This window comes from Agelaius tricolor, unplaced genomic scaffold (genome assembly GCF_023055355.1).
Source record: "Agelaius tricolor isolate 1412-34295 unplaced genomic scaffold, bAgeTri1.0.p SCAF_15, whole genome shotgun sequence".
In the NCBI taxonomy this organism is placed as follows: Eukaryota; Metazoa; Chordata; class Aves; order Passeriformes; family Icteridae; genus Agelaius; species Agelaius tricolor.
This window is the reverse complement of record NW_027269275.1, coordinates 11492523-11515234: the sequence shown is the minus strand read 5'-3', so window position 1 is coordinate 11515234 and position 22712 is coordinate 11492523.

The window sequence follows — 22712 nt, the reverse complement described above, 5'->3', positions numbered from 1 at the left end:
GACTCCAACTATTCAATGAGTGCACTGAACTCAGGGCAACTCTCTTCAAAGCTGTGGGCTCTCCTTCTAATAGACACGCATTGAAGCATCCCTTACATCATAGGAGTGTTGCACAAGTGTTAAAGTGAAAATCCTTGCAGTTTTCCTGCTTGGCAGGAGGGAGCACTGAGGCACTGACTGTAAACAAGAGGTTCAGCCCCGTGCTGAAGGACACCACAAAGCTTACATGCCATTGGAGTTTTCCAAATATACTTGTATAATGTCCAAGCAGCGGGTGAGCCTTGTTTGCCTCCCAGCATCAGATGCCATCCCAGCCTCTCTCTGGCTCTCAGCACAGGACGAATTTTGACAAAAACAGAGCATGCCATGGCTGGCTATGCAGAACATCTGTGGCACAGGCAGGAGCTGAATCCAAACCAGCTAACTCCCAGTTTACTGCTTTGATCACAAACTCTGCTCCTTCCTATCCTGTAGCATCCCTCTGCACGCTTTTGGGAGTGCTCCCAGGGCAAGATGGAGAAACAGCAAGTGAGGGCAGGAACAGACAGAAATGGGAGCTGTGCAGGATGGGTCACCTGCTGTGGATTCTCACTCTTACCCTAGGATTTTATAAAATAATTCTGGAAGCTTTTGGGGTGACTTCTGTGGCAGAACTGCAAAAGACAAAGTTTTCCCTCTTTCAGAAGCCCACATTTTGTTCCTAGTTTCAGTGCCACCATTCATATTAATGAAAAATGCACAATGTTTTTGTTGCCTCCTTTTTTTTTGCAATGGAAGTGATTTCTCTCTGTCAAAATCAATCATCATATCAGTTTTAATCAGATAAAGCTTTTGGCTTCTACTATCTAAATTGCCCTTCCCACAGTGCCTAAGACAAGCATCAGTGCTCCATCACAAAATAAATGTGTTGATATTTGATAGCTCATTTGAACACGATGGTATTTACATCTTACTTGGTTAGATTTTCATTTAACACAAGTTATGGGTTCACATTAAAATAAAAACAATACTTCTCTGTTCCTCCTGCCATTCATGTCTACTTTTGTTTCAGCCTAAAATAACACATTGCTGGAGGGTATTTTCTTAACACTGCCAAGCCTGAATGCAAGCCCTGTGGAAAATGTTTGTGTTGGGCTTGCCATGGTCCAGGCTAATAACAACGTGATGATGTATAGGTGAATTCCTGCTCCTCAAGTCCTCTGTGACACACGGATTAGGTCTGCCCTTATCTTCTAAGACATCTGGATGAGTGTCTGGGTTTTAATTTCACAATGAAATCACAGGGGACTAGAGTTATGTTATGTGCTTATGAACAAAGTGGAATATCCCTGGTAAGGGCAAGAGTGGATTACCTTAGATAACTCTACTTAAACCAGGGAACATTTGAGAATGTTGAAGAAAGGAAAGAGGTTCCACCAATAAAAACAAACACAGGCTTAAATTTGTGTTCTGTGTACTAAACATTTTAAAGCTCCTGGAGGTTGAAATATGACCACATGCAAATGGACTGATAAAACTAAGACAACTCTTGAAAGACCAGATCAGGCTTCCCAGGACAACTACCAGCACTAAATCCTAATGGCATGCATAAATCATCTGAAGACACATTTATTCAAAAGATGCCACTTTAAAGTCAAAATACTCTGCTTTAATCACCAGAAATAGTATGTGCATGCTAACATTTGCAGAAAATGCTCAAGGGCAACATGAAATTAGTATCTTAAAATTCCTAAATACGTGCTTTTCCTAAGATGAAGACTTTTATCTATTTATGCCCATAAAACTGTCAGGAAAAAAAGACCTGTGAGAGCATAAAAGGGTCAGTCCTGCTGACTACAGCCCAGCCATGGACAACATTAAAAACATCAAAGTTCATATGATGTTCATGGCTGGGCTCTGAGTGTTGCAGAGCTGAATAATCAGCTTGCCAGACCCAAATCCTGTAATCTGGGACTATTGCAGCTTCCCAGCTTCCCTGAGACTCTATTCCCTTCCTGCAGCCTTTGTAGACATTTCCTCCACACTCTCAGTCCCTAGTCAGGCTGTAATCCCAAGGGTCCAAGCCTACCTTGCTTGTCATCATGCTAATACGTGTTTGGGTCTGCAAGAGAGCCCAGGCTCAGCAGCCCAGAGAAGGGCTCTTCCCCTGCCTGTATTCAGACTGAGAGCCTGAAGGATCCAGGCTTATTTTCCAGCATGACTGCAGACTGTTCCCTGTCTGCTCATGCATTTAAGTTGCAAAAGGGCTGAACACTTGCAGTGCAGGAAAAAATGAAGATGCAAATAATGACATTGAAAGGAAAACAGACAAAATTCCATTTTGTTTAGCACATTAACTACCTGTCCTCTAATCTATTAAATTAAACGAGATCCAGACATATTGAAAGCTTTTAGTAAACCACAGAGATTAATATATACTTAAGAAATCTTCTGTTAATACAGTATTAGTTCATAAATATGCAACCAGCTAATCCATTTTAAATAAGCAATAATATAACCTGCAAAAGTTGTTGCTTTTTTTCCCCCTCAAATATCAATAGAAAATACATTAGGCTTCAGTGAAAACCATAGAAAAACTTTTATTGACTTTGGTGGGGTCAAGATTTCACCCAATAATTTTCATGACTGCAACAAAATATTTTCCTCCTGATTTAAAGACTCTACTTGCAGTTTCTCTCCCTAGATGGGAATATATCTTTAAAATTGTCTCTGCTGTTCCCATATAGACAAGTTGTTCTATTTAGGCTAATCCAGCCATGAAAATAGCTAAATGAGGTGTCAAGATTTCTTTTTGATCCTCAGTTTAACAAGAGTTTTAATCAGTAATAGACCTAACATACGTGTGATGCTCTGCAAGCAACGTGAGAAAAGTATATCAGTTTTCTTTCTGAGCACTTCACCTGCTTAATAAGCAATCAAAACACAGATCCTGTTGTTATTGTTCATACATTAGATACAAATGGGGCAGCTCCATGACACTAAACTTTCTCTGAATGTGTGTGACTGCAGCCTACAGACCACAATATTTCAAGGGGAAAATGCTATGTGAGACAGTGGCCCTGGAAAAATTATGTACTACAAAAAACATCATTATATGTCTTTTCTATGTGTTATTCACAGCTGTTTCTTTCCAATGTAAGAAGTCTAAAATCCCATCAGTGAGACTCAGGCTAATCTTGTGAGCATAGATGTCCTGCTTGGCTGGAAAGCTGGTCCTTTAGTATGTGAGATTATATATAATCACTCTGATCCATTTGAAAGACACAGAGATGGCTGAGATTTAATGTTCTCTTCATTTTGCAAGGAGAGCCCACTGGTCTGGGCAAAGGGGACAACAGCCACTGAGGGCTGTAGTCAATCTCACTGAAGCTGTTGTCACCACCAGGTGCCTGCTGCAGTTGCACCTCTGTACTGTGGGGTGGAAGGGGATGCTCTCAGCATCTCAACTTTACAAACAAATATATTAGCTTAAACCACTGGTAAAATGCTGGACTAGTGCTTCTAGTTGTGCCATAAGGACAAGTAGCAGGGTGGCGGCAGCTGTGTCTCTGAATCCTTCATTCATCACTGGAGCTGTTGTCAAATGGAAATTGAGTCAAAGCCCTAAAACCAGCTCTGAGGCTTTAGTGTGTGGATAGGAGCCAGGTCAAATGGCTAAAACATCAGGATTAATGTGACACCTTCTAGAACACAGTGGATTGGTGAGAAGGAGTTTCCTCATCTTTGACAGGTTAACAGGTATGCCTGAGGATGGAGGCAAAGCTCCAGTTTATCAGAGGAAAGCAGGAAAGCTTCCAAGACCAAGCAGATCTATCTACCATCTCCAGTAACTGTGGGTAGGCTGAGCAAATTTGCCTTCAGTGTTCAAAGGGAGGCTGTGGCTCTGAGAACAGCAGCAGAACCCCACCCAGCCCTCAGCTGCAGTCTCACCTTTCCTGTGCAAGCGTGTGTGGGCCCACCTGAGCCACACACCTCCTGCTGCTCCCGGCATGCTTGGGCTTGCCAGCACAGGTACACCAAGGAGGGCCAGCCTTGCAATCCTTTACTCAGACAGATGAGTTGCACATAAATAATGAGCTGCTAGCATCCCAGCATGTTAGACAATATGCTGACAATGTCATAACATTATTTCATCCTTCTTAAAAGATAAGACCCAGCCTGTTCGAACCCGCTCAGGTCATTATCTTGTTACCACAAGATGTCCTGTCACTAACCAGTTTAGAGTATGTAAAGCTATAATTTGCACTAAAATGAATTATGTATTGTTTACAGTTTACCATTAAATTACAATGAACAAAAACAAGCATTTAGGATGCCTCTTTCAAAGTGTTCCAGATGAGTTTAAATGTACACAGAAACAAATGTCTTGATATAACAGCATTAGAAGTAGGCTGGAGCTTGGTTGACTAATTTTCACACTAACTTACTTAAAAGCCAGAAAGAAAACAGTGAAGATCTTTATACAGGCCATCAAAAAGCCTGACTGCAAGTGTTTCCAATTTGCTTTAGTAATTAAATTGAAAGGAGTTTACGGGTTTTTTCACCCAGGTCATTTACTACTTTGGAATTTTACTGCTTGCTTTGCAAAGAAAACAAACTGGAATGAGTAACTGGTGAGTATAAAGAGTGGATGAACACTGCTAAACAAACCAAACAGTGAGCTCAAGTGGATAGAGAAAACACAAGTCAGAATTCTAAATATGGATCTGAGAATAGTGTAAAAGGATTAGACATCTTTGTCACATGAAGAGCAAACCCACATGCCAGCATGCCTTTCCAGTGCAAGCAGCCACTGATCAAAGTAACATCTACCAGTTTGTAAATATGCTAATCTTCATGTTTACACAAAAGTGTCAGCACTTGCTTTACATCACAAAGAGCCTCATGCAGTTGAAGATTAATTACTTCCAACACTGAGATAGTGTGTAAATACTGGTTTCACCAGAACCCTACCTTTTGCTGTATTTGCACAGCTCAGCAGAAGTGTATGTTGCTAAGACAGATAATTCAGGGACACTTACAAAGTGTCAAATACCTCCGGATAGATAGACTTTTGACAGGTATTTTAGTGATTATGTGGAGCCAGGATTAGGCAGGTTTAGGCTTCATGTTGCAAGTACTGGATCGAAAAATATATTTTTGCCTTTTTCTATGAATTTTAGCTCTGAATAGCACTATCTACCCTAAACATGATTTGTGCATTCAGCTTTTACACTTATATGTGATTACAAAACATTTAAAATTAATTTTTCCACTCACTGGCTTAATATTACTTTCCTTCCTTATAGTGGCTTAGAGCCACCTCACAGTCCAGCAGGCTCTTGGCAGCATCCGTGTCTGCTTGCTGAATGCTCTGTTCTAACTCCTGTTTAGAGAAGGATGAGGGCTATGATAGGGACACACAAACACATCATCTTCTAGCAGTGAATTTCAGAAACCTTCAGCTGTGGTATAAAACAGGGAAGGTAATTACAATGTGCAGTGAGAAGGAGAGATCAGTACCTACTGCTGCATTTTTGCAACAGGGAATGACAATAAGGAGATGAAGCCAAGGCAAGACTGGATTTCCAAGGTTCAGGTGCTTAAGCCATGTCTTGCAAGATCTCTTTAAAAGATATTGTTAATTTTCATTACCAGGTACTCTCTACAAAAAAAAAAAACCACGGTGGCAATTCTAATACCAAAGGGCCACGAGCAACAATTAAAAAATGAAAAAAATTCAAGTGGGAATTCTCTTCACCTCTCCCTTGCTGTAAATGCTCAGCACAATTGCCACAAGAACATCACTACTTGCCAGCAAATAATATCACACTTGTTTCCTATTCTAAACCTAAGAAAAAAAAAGTGGGATGTCGGCAAATGCTAGCATTACAAGATTGCCAGAGCAAACAAGAGTGACTAGATGAGGATAATTGGGAGATTTAAAGAAAAGAGAATCAAATGCAATGTTTAGAAAGTGAGAAAGAAATGGCTTCCACGTGAAACACCAAACCTGAATGGAAACACTTCCATATTAAACACTCAAGGAGGCATTTCATTTCACAGGAGTGCTTGCTGCCCAAGCCAGCCAGTCTTGCACTTCCCTCTTTACTCTGGCATGGCACTGGGAAGAGCTCTCAAGGCACAGGGGCTGACAGCAGCCAAGTAAGATTGATGAGGTAACACAGGGGCTGCTCTGTCCCCAGTCCCTGTCCCCAGGATGCAGCCCTCACCCCCAGGCAGTGCAGGGGCAGCAGGAGCTGCAGGCTGAGTTTGGGCACAGAGCAGAAGCAACATGTGCAGCAGAGACTGAGGCTGCTGTGGTTAAATCAACATGCTCCATCTCACATTTGCATAGGGCAACACAACCATCAGATTAATTACTAATTACAGTGGATTGCTCCTAAGTAGGTTCACAGCAATAATAGTAATAAAAAGACTAAAAGAAGCATTATTAGCATAGTTAATTATATGACCATTGGCGAGATTATTGATGGAGATACAAAATGCTGTTGAACAAGAAAGATATGTTTGACATTGCTTAAGAGAAGCTTCACTGTTGCTTCATATCTTTTTGGATTTTTCTAATCATCTCATCTGTGTTCCAAAAGTGCAAAAAACCAGTAATTATCTCTGTTTGATCTTTGAATAACAATTATTTATGAATCTATTGGAACAATAGTATTTCTGAAATGTAAGTAAACCCAGCAAACTTTATCAGCATGAAATCTTCAGCCACACTGGACTGGGTTATGGGAATCTGTCGTGTGATGAAAGCAGACAATAGTAATTTATTGGTTTAGTCATAATCCTTTCAGTAGTCCAGATTGCTGTTGCAAATTTGTTAAAAATCTGCTACCATTCACTGAGCAACCGTACAACACCTGAAGCAATAACATGGGTGGGGAATGTAAAGCAGCACTCTGATATTCATGTGTGGCATGAGTTAGACAAGGCCACGGGAAAAGAGCTGAGAAAGAACAATGTTGCATAAACCAGAGAGAGATTCCTGTTCTCCCACAGCATGTATGCAATTTAATCTCCAAATGGAGACCAGTTTAACTTTTCAAATGCTTCAAGAGTACAAAAAAGAATTATTCACTCAGCAGTTATTTTTTATCCTTTACAGAGTGGCCATGTGCTCCCATGAAGGACCTACTGCAACGGGACACCACCTGCGTAAAACCACACTCTCATGTGAAAAGTATTTACATTAGTACACATTATTTTCCCTTTCATTTTTCTTTATTTGGTGCACTTGGCAATACATAGCTCGCAGCTCAGTCAGCCAGTTGCCCCAGTGTTTAACATGGCAACTTCAAGAATAAATATTAATATTTTTAATCATCTAGTTTGGCAAAGGAACTGAGGAACAGCTGCTGTATTTATGACTGCCTTCAATTCATATCCTGAAATAGGCTGGATTTGACTGCCCCCCTTTAAAAATATCCTAGAAGGCAGACCTCTGTTGGAGTCTAACTTTGGTCGCAGGTACAATTACTGCTCCCATTGAGAGGAAGACAGAGTTGTGACCAAGTGATATAGATCTGTTTTCAGAGCAGCACTCAGCAAACAAATAATCCTCCCAAGCACTTCAAGGGAACACAGAACAGCATAAATGGTTGTGTTAGCATGTTTGTCTCAACATTACTTTTTGGTTATGTTCTGATCACTCACTGCTAGTCATCATATTTTATGAACCTCACCCATGAACACTAACATGCAAACTGAAATTTAGGACTCCTGACCTTTAACACAAAGTGGCCATAGGTGTTCCCACAGCTGTTAAATAAACCTATGTTTATGGAGCCATAAATGTAGAGCAGGTGAAGTTTCCAATGATGTAATAACAAGTTCCATCGCTGTGCAGTTTGTCATTTATACAGCAGTGTACCATCACTGGTGAATATTGTTTTACAATAACAGCACAGGTTCCTTCGATTAAATCACTCTTTCTTCATTTATGAGTCATTCGACCTTTAACCTCTCAGAGGAAGATCAAACCACTTCTTAAGGCCCCACTCTTTTAACCAAGGAGCACAACAGTTGGTTAGATAACTAAGGAGGTTGGTATGTGCCCCCAGGGTTTCACAAACAACTGTCCTAGATCTTTTATAAGATAATCTTAACATAATCATGTAGCCACAAATTGTCGTGTAAATTCCCAATTAAAAACACCAAATAGGAGCTGTAAATCATGATACAACTGCCACCTTTTCAGCACTGAAATGCAATTTAAAAAGCAGTAGAGGAGTTCTTGTTTGTGCTTGTTCTAGTATTCAACACACCAACAGCAAAACAGTCCATTTATTTACAAGAAAGAGACAAAGTGACAGGACAACTAAAACTGCACAAAACTTAACACAGCAGCAACAGAGAACACAGAACTTACAAAACTGCTCCATCCTCCATTCAGGACAATGCTTGTAAAAATGAGCATTTGTGTTGGCATGGCTCCACACCCACTCCTTGTCCCAATTTACATAAAACTGCAGCATGCTCCTGTTGGAAGGATTGATGGCAATTTGGGGGATGGGAGGAGATTTTGTTTTTGAGAAATGGCAGCTTAATTACAATATAAATGTTAGAAAAATAAATAGTCATTAAAGCCCTTTATCCATGGCTGATTGGCTTCATTCCACAAACTTTAGCAAAGTTTGAATCCGACAGAACTGAAGACATCCCATCTGCCACTGTGCTTTGGCCTTTGTCAGGGACCCAGCTGAGCTGTGGGTACCCACTCACAGTCCATTGGGACACAATCTCCAGCCTAGCTCATGGTAACACAGCTCCTCATTCCAAGACAGCTGCATTTCTCCTGCCACCACCAAAAGTCAATCTCTGCTCCCTTTGTGAAGATCATTCTGTAGCCGAAATTATTCCAGGACTAGGCTTTAGTACTAAGCACCTTGGCTACTTGTCCTTCACATGCACACTCACATGAAGATTCACATCCTTTCCCTGTGAAATCCTTCCCCACTCTGGCAGCCAGAAACAGGATTAGAATGGATTTTATAGGTGGTGCATAAACAATCCCTACAATTAATTACAAAAATTTTAAAGCATTCAGCAAATGTCTTAGTTGCTGTCAACAAATGCAGATTGCGTTTTTCTCCTCCTACTTCACACTTTCCATGTTTCCCAACACTTGCCAGAATGTTGTGGTGATAGATGCAGACAATAGATGCTTTACTAAACATGTCCTTGATATCTGCATAATCTCCTTTAATATATATTATTAACTTGGGCCAGTCCCATGTTATTGCTTCCTCAATAGTGCTAGCACATCATGATCAGGAAGGAGCTATTTATTGCTCCAAGAATGTGACTGTCTCACCCAACCAGTCAGACCTCAAAATTTTACTTACTTGTCCATTTTAGCTTCAGTTCCCTACAGTACCTAATGCAGAAAAGATGAAAATGAGACATTGCAGCAATAGAGATTTGCAATAAAATATTCCTCCCAAACACCTTTCCACGCTGCCAAAGTCTGAGCATTTGTAAATCCAAGATTATAGACATGTCTTGTGATCACTAATAAAATCCTTTCTAAACAAATTTTTCAAGTGGAAAATATAGTCAGAGATATAATAATTTTTTTCAAGTGCAAAACTCATGCCTGTGAGGTGCAGGGGATCAGAATCCTCTGAGAGGAACCTTAGATATCTCAGGATAAAAGAATTCCAGAGCTGTAAAAGGGTCACCTTCCTCTGTGTTATCTGGTAAAACATTGGACCTGGGTCACATGATAAAAACAAATTCCCTTGGCAGGAATGTGGACAAAAGACGAGTAAGAGGCACATGCTGAAGAAACAGAATGTTGAAGTGGTGGGCAAGTCCAGCTTCTCAACCTGAGTAGTCCCGGAGAGACTTCAGAGAGTCAGAGCTCTTTCTCTTACGCCAGATTTACTGAAGGAACCCCAGGACTACAGTCCCCAAACAAAGAGCCTCAGATGGAAATGCTCAGGCTGGAAATGGCTGCAAAGAGCCTGCAGTGAGGAAATGCTTGGGTGTCTATCTAGGGCCCACATCTCACAAAGGAAAAACAAACCTGCCTGAAGCCTGCCTTGGTGTGGCACAGCAAGAATCTGTGGTCCTTTAAAGACAGCTGGAATGGTTTGGCTCCCAGTGGCAAAGCTGCCCTGACAGCCTCCTGCTAAGCAGGCCTCCCCAGGACAGCCCACACTGCCCCCAAGGCGCTCCTGGGCTGGGCTGGTCAGGAATGTGCTCCACGGGGCTGTGCCCCACCGGGAGCGGGAGCGCGTTCCATGGGGCTGGGCCCCACCAGGAGCGTGTTCCATGGGGCTGTGCCCCACCGGGAGCGCGTTCCATGGGGCTGGGCCCCACCGGGAGTGTGTTCCATGGGGCTGTGCCCCACCGGGAGCGTGTTCCATGGGGCTGTGCCCCACCGGGAGCGTGTTCCATGGGGCTGGGCCCCACCGGGAGCGCGTTCCATGGGGCTGGGCCCCACCGGGAGCGCGTTCCATGGGGCTGTGCCCCACCGGGAGCGTGTTCCATGGGGCTGTGCCCCACCGGGAGCATGTTCCATGGGGCTGGGCCTCACCAGGAGCGCGTTCCATGGGGCTGTGCCCCACTGGGAGCGTGTTCCATGGGGCTGTGCCCCACCGGGAGCGTGTTCCATGGGGCTGTGCCCCACCGGGAGCGTGTTCCATGGGGCTGTGCCCCACCAGGAATGTGTTCCATAGGGCACAGCCCCATGCACTGCTCTGGGCCATCCTCCTCCCAGCAAGGCCCACATATCACTGGACCACAAGGGCCCCCTCTTCCCTCCCAGGCATAGAGCAAAATCACCTTTTTTATCAATAGCCCTATGTTTTTTCCTCCGTCTTTTTACCTTTTTTTTTTTTTTTAACTAATTTTGTCTTTATGGAGACAGCTATCAGTTTATCAGAGGATAAGACTAACAGCCTCTCCTTTCTTCTCTGGTTTTTTTTCCCAGGGCCAGCAAAGGAGATCCTAGGGGAACAATGATTATATCCCACCCTACCTAGCAGTTTTGCCCAGCATAGTACTGTAGCCAAATGCACTGATGTTTCCATTGTTTTTACTGCATAAATCCCTCCAAAAGGCTCTTGTCATCCTTCCTTTTGGACAAATAACCTCAGATCTTGGCATTTTCTACATACTTCTTGTGAGTGGCTGTTTCAGGAATCGTTACAAATCCACACTTTGTGCTCCTTAGCAGTACCTGAAGGCCATGGGAACAGCTGCTCAGGGCATTGCATCTACTCTGCTTCATTTGTAAGGCACTTTCCAGATCCTGAAGATTCAACACTCACACCAGGCCAAGAGACTATTCTGCTTTAGGCCACAGGGATCATTCAGAACCATGCCAATGAAAGTTGATAGTAGATGCCTAAAATATGAGCACGGTTGATCTGAATTACATAGATATTTGTACAGGCTCTGCAACCCTCTCCCAAAATGCAAAGAGTTCACTCTGATGCAACCTGTGAGAACTGCTCTGGGACCAATATAATTTTTTGGTTGTTCTTAAGCCCTGAGTAGAAGCCTAGGAGTTTTTCTCCTAGAACCTTACTTTTGGTACAGACTGTATTTGTGTTTTTTCTGTAGGTACAGAAGCCAGGACACACAGGCTGTTTCCTTCCAGAGGGAGGCAGACAGATACAACCCCTCCTTTTTCCTTTTTTTTGGGAATTCCACAACAGCTCCACTGCTCCCCAGACAGTCCTGAGTGAAGGCAATTCATCTTGCAAGGAAAGGCCAGCAGGTTCACCGACCTAGCTAAAAGGCATGCTACAGGAACTCTAGAATATGTTCAGACAACATTTTCTATTTGGGGTAAATGCTCACGCCTCTCATTGGCATTTCCTACCCATTGTATTCTCCTGATAAATTCAATGCATTATCCTTTGCCCATCCTTGTTGGGTTTTAATTCCATATGTCCTGTATCACTGTAGCAGTCCACTGAAAATCTGATTTCCTTAGTGATCTCTGTTAAAATCATGACAGAACTTGCAAAAATATAAAATGGATTCACCCAGGAGCAATTTTTCTTCTTTGCTATGAAAAAAGCTACCAGCAGTTGTGACAAAAACAATACAACCAGGTTTAGTGCCTTTTTTTGAATCTTCAGCTGTTATTAATATTTCAATACTAGACTGGCAATATTCAGTACCTGATGGAGATGAACATTACTGAAAACAAGCACAGCAGAAGTACATCATTCTTTAGGTTTTGGATTTTTGATAAGCCATTGCCATCATGAAATCTGTCCAACTGCTCAGGAAAATCCGGCAAAGTGAAACAAGATCCTTTTGCCCGAACCCCATAACACAGAACCTTGTGCCACATGACTTTATTTCTTGCATGCGTAAAATTTGCTTCAGTCAGTTGACAGAAGGTTTGGGGTTTTCCAAATGTTGTGAACCTGGTTGAGATTATTGAAATCCTCAGCTCTAGGAGTGTTGGGTTACTGTTCTTTTAAAGCATGCTTCCTCTGACAACAAAATGTAATTAAGGGGGGCATCGCTGTCATGTTACGGTCCCTTTTTAGAAGGTCTGGAAGAATGTAAAAAGGGCACAGCAAAAGTTGCTTAACCTCTTTAGAAATAAACGTCCCTAACATTTTTACGTCTTCTCTTTGGTCCATTATTGGTCACAATGATGAAACAATTTAAAGGAGAAAAGGTCATGGCAAAGCAGTGAACTTTATATGCTCTTCAGTGCAATAAAAGTTACTTAATGTATTAGCATGGGAAAGGCATGCCTGGCAATATGAGGGGAGAGGATGGATTTCAGATTCTCAGTAGGCTGTTCAGAGAAAAAAGTCTTTGGGTATCTGTGTGAATCAAACACCAAAAAAAAAAAAAAGAAAAGAAACACTTGTAAATTTTCCATCTTATCTAATTTCACTAAAAGGGAGAAAAACAAGGTTCAACCCTTCCATGCAATATTCAACATGCATAAAGTATCATGGAAAACCATCTACCTCACTTCCAACACATATGCTGTACTGAGGGCTCAAAAATTGCCATGGTTGAAGTAATCTCTAATTCATGCCAGCACCTACAGGAAAAAAAGATAAATTTGAGTCATGAACATTATTTTAGGTTTTATATTGAAAATTAACATCATGCCTAATTTTTTATCATATTTTCTATTTTGATTGCATGTAGCTGGGGTATGAAGGAAAATTCTTAGACCATCTCTGAGCTGTTCAAAAGCCAGCACTTTCTAGAAAAATTGTCTTTTCCTCCTTGTTCTCATGCTGCCAATACAAACACAACTCATTCTAATAATGCAAATGCTAAAATTTTCAAAACTTTTTCTTCTATTAAAGCCAAAGATTATGTAGAAATAAATAGGAACTGAGATCCACACACTTCTTGAGGTTTGGGGGTTTTGTTCTTTTTTGTTTCTTTTTTTCTTACATTAATTTTGTTTTTAAAGAAAGAGTTAGTTATCTTCCTAAGACAATTCTTTTTTAGTCCTTAATTTTAGAAACTGCACTGGAGGGAGAGAGATTTTATTTTTTTATATTATTTCCCAGAGTATGCTTTCCTTCAAATCTCAACATAAATCCTTTTTAAAGCTTACTCAGCTTTTCACCATTCTGGAGGTTCACATTTTTATATATTTCTGGCTGGTGTCAAAAGAAATTTTGTTCCCAGCACCCTATGACACCAAAAATTTTTGAAGTTTGTTCGCATTGTCTCACAAGTCTTTACAACATCAACTGATTCCAAAATGTGTACTGATTCAGTCAGAAAAAAAATATATTGTACTGTGTGCCCAAACAAAATCACCCCAGACTTCAAGTCCTTAATATTCAAAACCTCCATGAGTGAACTGTAACCAAGAAGAATCCATTATAATAATTTGAAAAATGAAAACTTGAAAAAGTTGTATCTGTTTCTGAACAATTCATGAGCACAGAATGAGGCACAATTCATAGAATGAATTATTCTTTGTGAATTATTGGCCCACTATTATCCTCATAACCAATGAGACACATGATTTACATTTCTTTTACAGGCGATAGTAGCTAATTGATGTCCTGGTGTGATATGGAATGAAGCACAGTCATATAAATAAATTGTTTCCTAAATTCTTCACAAAAACACATTAATATCTTTGACACCATGCAATTGTATGCAGTGAACACTGCTAAGACAGTAATCGTGTCATCAAGAGTTAATTTATTCTCAGCAAGTCCATGTAATGCAGATATTAATCTCCTGGAGCACACACTGTTGTTCAGGGTTAAAACATTCACAGTTTCTGAAACATAAACAAGTCTCACACTCACAGCTGTTCTCCAAGAGGCAAACAGAGCTGCTGCTCGGTGAGGATTTGTCACTTTGCTGCCTTTTTGAAGAACAAGTAAAGAAATTCAGAATACAAAGGGAGGGTGAACTTGTTCATATTTCCAGCGACTTTTCTGCTACCTTTGGGTTACAGCTGTCAAATCACAGATGCCTATGAACTCTTATAAAGTGAGAAATGCAGTTCTTGGCAAGTGGCATGGCTACAGGTAAGACTCAGAAGAAACACCCTTTTGAAAGGACATTTATAATGCAAACAGGGCTTAAAAAACTCCAAACCACTTCTTAAACCCATCTTGTTGCGTTGCCATCTTACAGTTCAAAATGGACAGAACACACGCCCAGAGCAAAGCTGACACTTGGGCAGAGCTTCAGATTGCTTTTCCAGCAGGCAGCACACAGACAGGGACACCACCCAAGTGACACCAAGTGACCTGTGCCACCTCTAGCACCCAGGAGCAGAAGTGGCCTCTGAGCAGGTGGCCACCACAAACCCCACATGCCTTTAAGTCTTCAGAATAAGAGCAAGGTACCCCTGGCCCCTGTCTGAGGCAGCTGAGCTCAGAGCAGGAGGAGGCTGTGTCCAGCCTTGCATTCTCCATGCTGCTGCCTCCAGGGAAAGCTGTGAATGAGGAGATTTGATACACTTCCCTGAGGTGTAATTTTAAAAAAAAAAAATTCTCTCTTTCTTTCTTTTTCTCCAGTTGGCTGCCTTGACTATGGGCTCAGCACAACCACTGCATGATATCTTCATCAGCCATTTGAAAGCTCTGGGTCAAAAGCTCTGAGATTTGAAGGTAGAGACATGCTAATTTGCTGAATGGCCCTTTTGACCATAGTCAATTTCTGCTAATTAGAAAAAAAAAATATAATTAGTTAATGTTGGTGAAGAGCTTTGAAGATGAATAAGCTATGGGGAAAGCAATAGGCATATTAGCGGGAAACAAGTTTGATCCTTTTTAAAATTTGTATTTAAGTAGCTCAAAGTGATTATAAATGGACCAAATGGAATAGCTAACCACTGTAAGATTAATACAATGTCTTTTGGGAAATTACAGTTTATATTATACAATTAAGTATTATACAATTGTTTTATTTTAAGGACTCCTCCTTGGAATTTTCTATTTAGTTCCGGTCAGTATGCTTTTTATATGTCATTTAATCCTTCCTCTAATTTGTACAAGTAAATTATAATTACTATATAATAATGATAATGGCAATGGTTGGACAAGTAAATGTGAGTCCGCACCTGAGAAATATCATATTATAAAACAGTCAAGTAGAAATTACTCAGGCAGGTTGTTTTCCATTCACCGGATGCTTTGTCTGCTTGTAACTCTTTCCAGAACAGCGCTGTGACACCTTCACAAGGGTGCACAATGAGCCACATCCTGAACTGGTTATATCAGCACAGCCCCATTCCTTATCACAGTCTAAAGCAAGAGTTACCCACTTCAAAACTAGGTGAAAACGGCAAAGCAAAAGAGGAAGATCCCCTTTCTTCTTGCTAAATTCTGAAGGTATTTGATATGAAAAAAATTCTAGAAGTCTCTTTACTTTGCAAAAATAATATGGGAAATGCTGTCCAGGACTGAAACACTGCTGGGCCCCAAGTGAGAGCACTCTGTTTGGACAAAAGTATTCTCTTCATTTCCAGCTCCCATAAAAAAGATCAATCTTTTGTATTACCACTGGACCATCTGGGTATGTGTCGAGGTACTTTAGCTCCAGCAGCGTGACCAGAATTCCTGCATGAGTAACACACTGTACTCCTCCTGCAGGAAGGACTATACTTTACTTGCCACACCAGCCACTCCTCAGAGACACCTCTGCAGTACATATTAGTGTGTGCTTCTCTTCTCCCCTCCCTTTCCAAAGTGCCACTCAGAAATAATTTACCCGCTGTTAGCTGGAATGATAAATGGAAGACATATTTGGCAACCTTCATACCTGGTTTCCTTCTTGGCACCTCCTCTTGCTTGTAAAACTCAAGACGAAATTACCATCCTGCTGTCATTACTATTCCATTGCCACAAACCAGCTGGACACCTTATATAGGGTGTAGAGAAAAGGAAGGAGTAAAATAAGCTTTGGATTTATGTGTTGATTCCTACTCTGCTTTGTGGATACATGATGCAAAGCCCTTGGGTCAGATAACATATCATTTTGTGTAGGAGTAAACTAAATGAGGTGTCATGACATGAAAACTCAAGACTTTAGCATCTTTTGGTATCTCAAGTCCAAATAAAAGTAAGAGGAATGTAGCTCCTTCCTGAGATGCATCTGCTGGATTGACCTAATGCACTGTGTGGGCTTCAGAAACAAAAGCCCAGACTCCTTGTCTTCTGCATGTGGCAAAAAAACTAATTATATTTTGGTAAGAAGAATGAACCATACAGTGTACTTGGCTGCTGTAGGACCCACTGACAGCTGGACTATTGAACTGGTATTTAAGATGGCTTTTTGAAGTGGGTAAAAAGGCTATGAATACATATTAATGTTTGTTTGGTTCATTTTGGTTTACAAAATGAACAAGTTGTAGGTAAGCTCAGGAACAAATATTTTAGTGAAAATGTGCTCCAAGCCTCAAACAGATGATTATAACTTCAGAGAAGGTTGACAGTCTGCCAGGCAAAGCAAATCAAATCACAGGGGATCAGCACGAAGAACCTGTTGTTCTCACAGACCCAAAAGTTCAGTTTCAAGGAACTTCAACCATGACAAATCATGAGTTTGTGGATGGCAGTACACCAGGGATGGGTCATTCTCATGTACTACTGATCCCCAGGGTGAGGGAAGTCCAGAGGGAAGGAGCTTGAGTGGCATTTCAGTTTTTATATCACAACAGAGGACAGTGAGCAGCTTTTTGGAGTGTGGCTGTGTGGCTGGAGCCCTGCATTTCCTTAGCAGCTCTGCTGTCCATCCCCCCCACTTCTGATGTGGGTCTGGGCTGTGAACTTCAAAGCAGCATGACAGGAATATTCCAAAGAAAAAAATATCAGGCATAAGTCACTTATTTTTCCAAATAATCAGTGTTTTTCTTTTCCCCCCAGACATTTATTCTTATCCTACTCTGTAGTAATAGCTAGAAAATGACATATACATAGCTCCCTACCATAAAAATAGCAGCAAGAGAGAGTCATACTCCAAACCAGTCTACTAGGAACAAGTCTTTCCTTAGAAGTAGGAAAAAAGCCTACAAAATAGACAAAGCATGTGAATTAACTAGTGCCACGATTTCCAAAGCCACTGAAAGCAAAGGAAGATCCAAGAAAACACTGATATTTATATATATAGGGGTGTTCTATCAGATCTTGCAATGTGACAACAACACATGTCAGTATCAGCACAGGTCCTGCTGGCAACACCTTGAAAACTGTGTGGAAGTATAGAAAGTAAACAGCACTAACTGTGATTTCCATGATAAAATAAGAATGTAAGGAAAGTCTCTTGGGATCCATAATCTGGAATTGTCACGGGATACAGATTGTCTGTCTTTCTGATAAAAGATGTCAGTTCCTTTTCTGGGATTTAAGCAGAAAGAAGCACTTGTGATTATTAGGCTGGCTGTATACCATGAGGGCTGTTGACAGAATCACTACAAACAGCAGATGTGTCTGCTTCAACCATCAACGTTCCTAAAATTTCTGTATCAAAAGAACAGTGCAGCCCAGCCTCAGCCACAGGAAATGCAATTTCCTGACTCCAGCTTTTAATTTGCCCTAATACACACAGTGGAACAAATCTAAAATTTGCTGGTATCTACACAGATCAAAAAGCATCTATTAGATAATCCCATATTAGGCATCCATAATTTTAAAAAGCAACTGATTGATTAATCTTGGGAAAGCTGAGGTGGTGGCTGTCATTTTGCAGAGCTGGAAGCTTACACTCTGGGGGTATGTGCTGTTTCATGGGGGAAGGATGTGCCCACTGAACCAGCACAGCTCACCCTTCGTGGGAAGCTCTCCTGGCTTTCAGAAGGGCATCCCAAGCTGCAATATGCTACCTTGGAAATTAATTAAGAAATGCATCCCACACTGAGAATTATTATACTCAAGTATCTTTAATACTCCAAAGAAGACCTAAGACAGAAATACTGACCTTTCTGCTGCCAGCATCAACACTGCTGCCAATCCAGTGAACAGAGAAGGAAGCCCTAAACAAAACAGGTGTGTTGCTCAAGGCTCATTTTAAAGCATAGGACTGAAAATAAACTTCCAATTGCCAGTAATAAAGCAGAATTCGAATAAGCTCTCTGAAAACAAGTCTTTGGGCTGCATCAGCAGCAGCTCTCATTTTGCACACCACAGCCTGGCTGGTGAAGATTTGCACAGCAAACATCAGGACCTGCACTTCTGTGAATTCTTAGTAAAGGTGAGGGTGGAGTGCCTCCCTTGTGCTTGCAGGCATCAGTCCAAAGCTGAAATGGCTCTTGTCAGAGCACAGTGCTGGGTGTGAGTGGGTCTGTCACTGTGGGAATGACCATGCTCTCCTAACATCAGGCATCCTGCAAAAGCCAAGCAAAGAGGGACAACAAACATGCTCTTTTCTTGTCTGATGTTTGCCCAGTTGAAAATGCACAGCTCTCAGCCACTCCACAGATTTCCTCACACACTCAACCCAGTATAAACCAGGCTGCTCTTCAGTTTCTTGCACAGAACCAACCACATGAGCAAACAGTAAACTCCAGAGCATCACACACTGACCTGTGAGTCATCATTTCTGCGCTGCTTTCAGGTGTACAGCACTGCCACAGGAACAGGACTGGCTTCCCTTCTGCACTACTTATAACCCGACTAACTCTGCTCAGATCAGCAGCACTGCACCTGCCTACCCAAGAAAAAGAGAGCCTTTATCCCTCAGCATTACACCTGGGAGCCTGAAAGCATGGGTTTCTGCTTTCAGTTCTTGCAGAACACCATTTCCACCCATCCTGCTGTTTGTGACTCACATTTGCTTTACTACCAAGTGTGGGAGAAGTGCCTCAGCCCTGCCTGTGCTCCTCCTGTGGTTCTTCCTGTTGCCCACAAGGTCAATCCATCATCTGCAAGCATAATGCAGGCACCCATGAAGATCATCCCCTCCCTGCCCACTTCCAGACTGCTACACAGCAACACCATCATCCAAAAATTCTCTTGATGACTTGAATGGTTATCCAGAAAAAGAAAAAACACACAGCTCATAAAAATGACTTCTACATTCTCATAACAATAACATTCTACTTCTACATGGTCTGTCTTCTCCAACAGACCACCAGTAAGAGGACTCAGGGAAGAGGAAACTCAAACACAAGTGGAGACTGGTTGACACTGAAAAATAAAATCCCTATAATCAATACCCAGTGCAAGGACAAAAGAAGAGTTAGAGCTAGAATCCTGTAAAGCTGCCAGTGTTGATGTTGCTGACAGCTTCAGTTTAAGACTCTGAGATGAGCTCAGTTGGTTACAGCAGGGCACTGATAATGCCAAGATTGCAGGTTTGATCCCTGTATGGGCCATTCATTCAAGAGCTGGATTTGATGATCCTTGTGGGTCCTTTCCAACTCAGAATATTCTGTGATTCTGAATTAGACAAATATTGTTCATGCAAATCAGAGCTCTGCAGTGTTTAAGAAATATTCGTGTCATCATGAATCAATATTCATGGCATTTTTTCACCTGAGACCTCCTCTCACTTCCCTACATCTCCACTGAACCTTTTTTTCACCCCTTCCCCAGAGCACAGCAGCTAAATGCCCAGCATGTAATCTACGTTGAAGAGCAAGTAATTTTATTAATTAATCCAGGAAGCTGGATATTGCAATATTTTTCAGGCAATTTCTTTCATTGGAAGCCTGGATGTCAGTTGATTTTCTGCATGTGTGGGATGTCAGGGGAACACAGTGAAGAGACAAGTCAGCTTCATGGGAGGGTGGATGCTTTTTGTCCAAAGCAGGGAGCTTCCAACAGTCAGATCCAAACCACTGGAATCAAAAGAAACTCTCTTTTTTCATCGACTTCAGTGGGCTTTGGACCAAATCCATAAGCTTTACTAATTCAGCACTGTTAGAAAACTCAGTTTTGCAGAATTAGAGTGACTGACTTACAGATGTCCATGCCCACTTTAATATTTATCCTACCCTGATAAAAGCATCATGTCATTTATTTTTCTCTTTCCTTCTTTTTTTGAAAATACATTCTGATTATGCCAAAAGGGCAAATGGCCAGTTTAACTAACTTGAGCCTTTGATCCTCTTGAGTACTTGTCTCTTCAGCAAAGTTCTCATTTGAAGTGCTTTCAGCATCTGATTTATTAACAGTCGGGTGGAGTTAGGCTGTTTTGCAATTCCTGAGAAGCTGATAATAAATCTGATCCTCGTATCACAGGTGGTGCTGATATTTTTAGCTGGATTGCAAAAAAGTTCATAAACTGAAACAAATGTTCAACCTCTATTGATGCTTCCATCCTGGAGTCCAGAAAGCGACTCGTGTTGTCCATTCTAGTGGACATTTTGCCTTTCACAGATTTCCTCTCTGAATACTCCAAATTCAATCTTTTAAATTACTTCTCTTCATATTATACTCATAAATTTTATTTTAATAAAAATCAGTGTCTAACAGGCATAAACAAAAAATGCCAAAAAACCCACCTTAATTGTTTTTCAAACCTTTTGCACATTTTGTTTAAAACAGATGTTTCCCTGACTTGTCACTGTGATGAAAGGAAACCCAATATCCCCTCTGCTTTCCAGTGCAGAGCTGCAGAAACAAGGAATGACAGAGGAAGAGCAAGAACCATCTTAACTGGGAGGTGATTATTACAGCTAGAAGAGAAAGAGCAAGGACACATGCTAGTGGTGTGAGCCCATGCATTTGAACATTCTTGTTACCTTTTTTCTCACAGTCTAGATTAATTTTAAAGGCTGCATCTGCGTGGTTCAATACTCCAGCTGAAACAAAGTCAAATAAACTCCACCCACCTGTTGGGCAACATTCTGCAAATCCAGTATTAATGTCACGTTCCTAATTATGTTTCACTTCTCCTGTTACATTTTTGCTATGATCTTGTCTTCAATGAAAGCAGCTTTCATCTTAAACACAGTTTTTCTTAACTTCCCACTTACTCCCTGAGACGCCATTCATGATGCACAGCCTTGTCATAGCTCTGATTTTCATGGATAATCTTAATCCCAAGTTTATAGTAAAGTATTAATTGTATGTTTTCTTTCAGTCTGACTCACCCTTGACTGTTTTAAACCATGCTTAGTTTATAAAGCCATCACAAATGGTGTGATACATTTGAACAAGAGCCAAAAGCTTTGTAAAGATCCTTTGCTGCCCGTAACAAAGCAAAATTATATTTCCTTTCTTTCAACAAACTGCCATGTTGCCTTTGATATGAAGGCAATGTGAGGCAAAAGAGACAATATGCATAATCAACAAATATTTCTCCTTTATCAGAGGGTATTTTCTGCCTGGTCAATGTGAAAACTGGATCCTTTACAGATTGCTGCTCGTTCAGTAAACAATGCAAGCTAGTGCTTGAAATATGTAACTGCTAAAAGGATCTTATATGCAAACAAATCAGGTATTTAGGTCCAACAGCTTGACAGTCTCATATGTAATTTCAAGAGTGTCTTTTTGTTTTAGGGCAATGGTGATTCTCTTCTCCAATACCACTCTCCTATAATTTTGAGAGTAATTACACCACAGATGGAAGAGCAAGAGGCAAAACTGATGAGAATGATCACTCCTCTTGAGGAAGCAGAGTCTCTAATTCTACCTTTTCCCATTCTTTTCTGCTGTCTTTGTCTCATACTATACTCAAGGAATCAAGAAAAATAGCTATATTGGTTTTCTTTTCTGAATAAACAGTGCTGCACGGATGTGCTTTTAATGTGAAACACAAGCTTTGTTGTGATCATTTCCTAAGCATGATGTTTAAATGGAAAATAGAGCACTTGGGAAAACCAGTCTGAATTCCCTTCCCCAGATGCAGCCTGCTGATGTAGAATTCAGATTTAAACAGGGAAGGAGACTTTCTCCTGTACTGCAGACATAAATCTTTTCTCAGCGTTGCTGGAAAAGCCTCTGCAGCTTACATAGGTGAGACAGCTGTGAGGAAATAAAGAGGGATTTGCTATGGGAGAGCTTGTCCAGTTTTCTGCCTGCAAAAGATAAGAGTTCAAGTTGATGGGCATCCTACTGCACAGATGGCAATGAAACCACTATATTCTCCTTCCAGAAACACAGGAAGAGATATGATCCCATGGTGGATGCAGCTTTATATTTCTTTCTCCTTAGACTTTTTCAGTTTGGTTTGGTTTTTTTTTTTTGGTAGACAACTGCAAATCCACAGATAGTTAAGATACTTGAGACATTTCCTAACTTTGAACTCTTCTCGTCTTAGCACTAAGCTATGGCTAAAGCTCTACTTTCCAG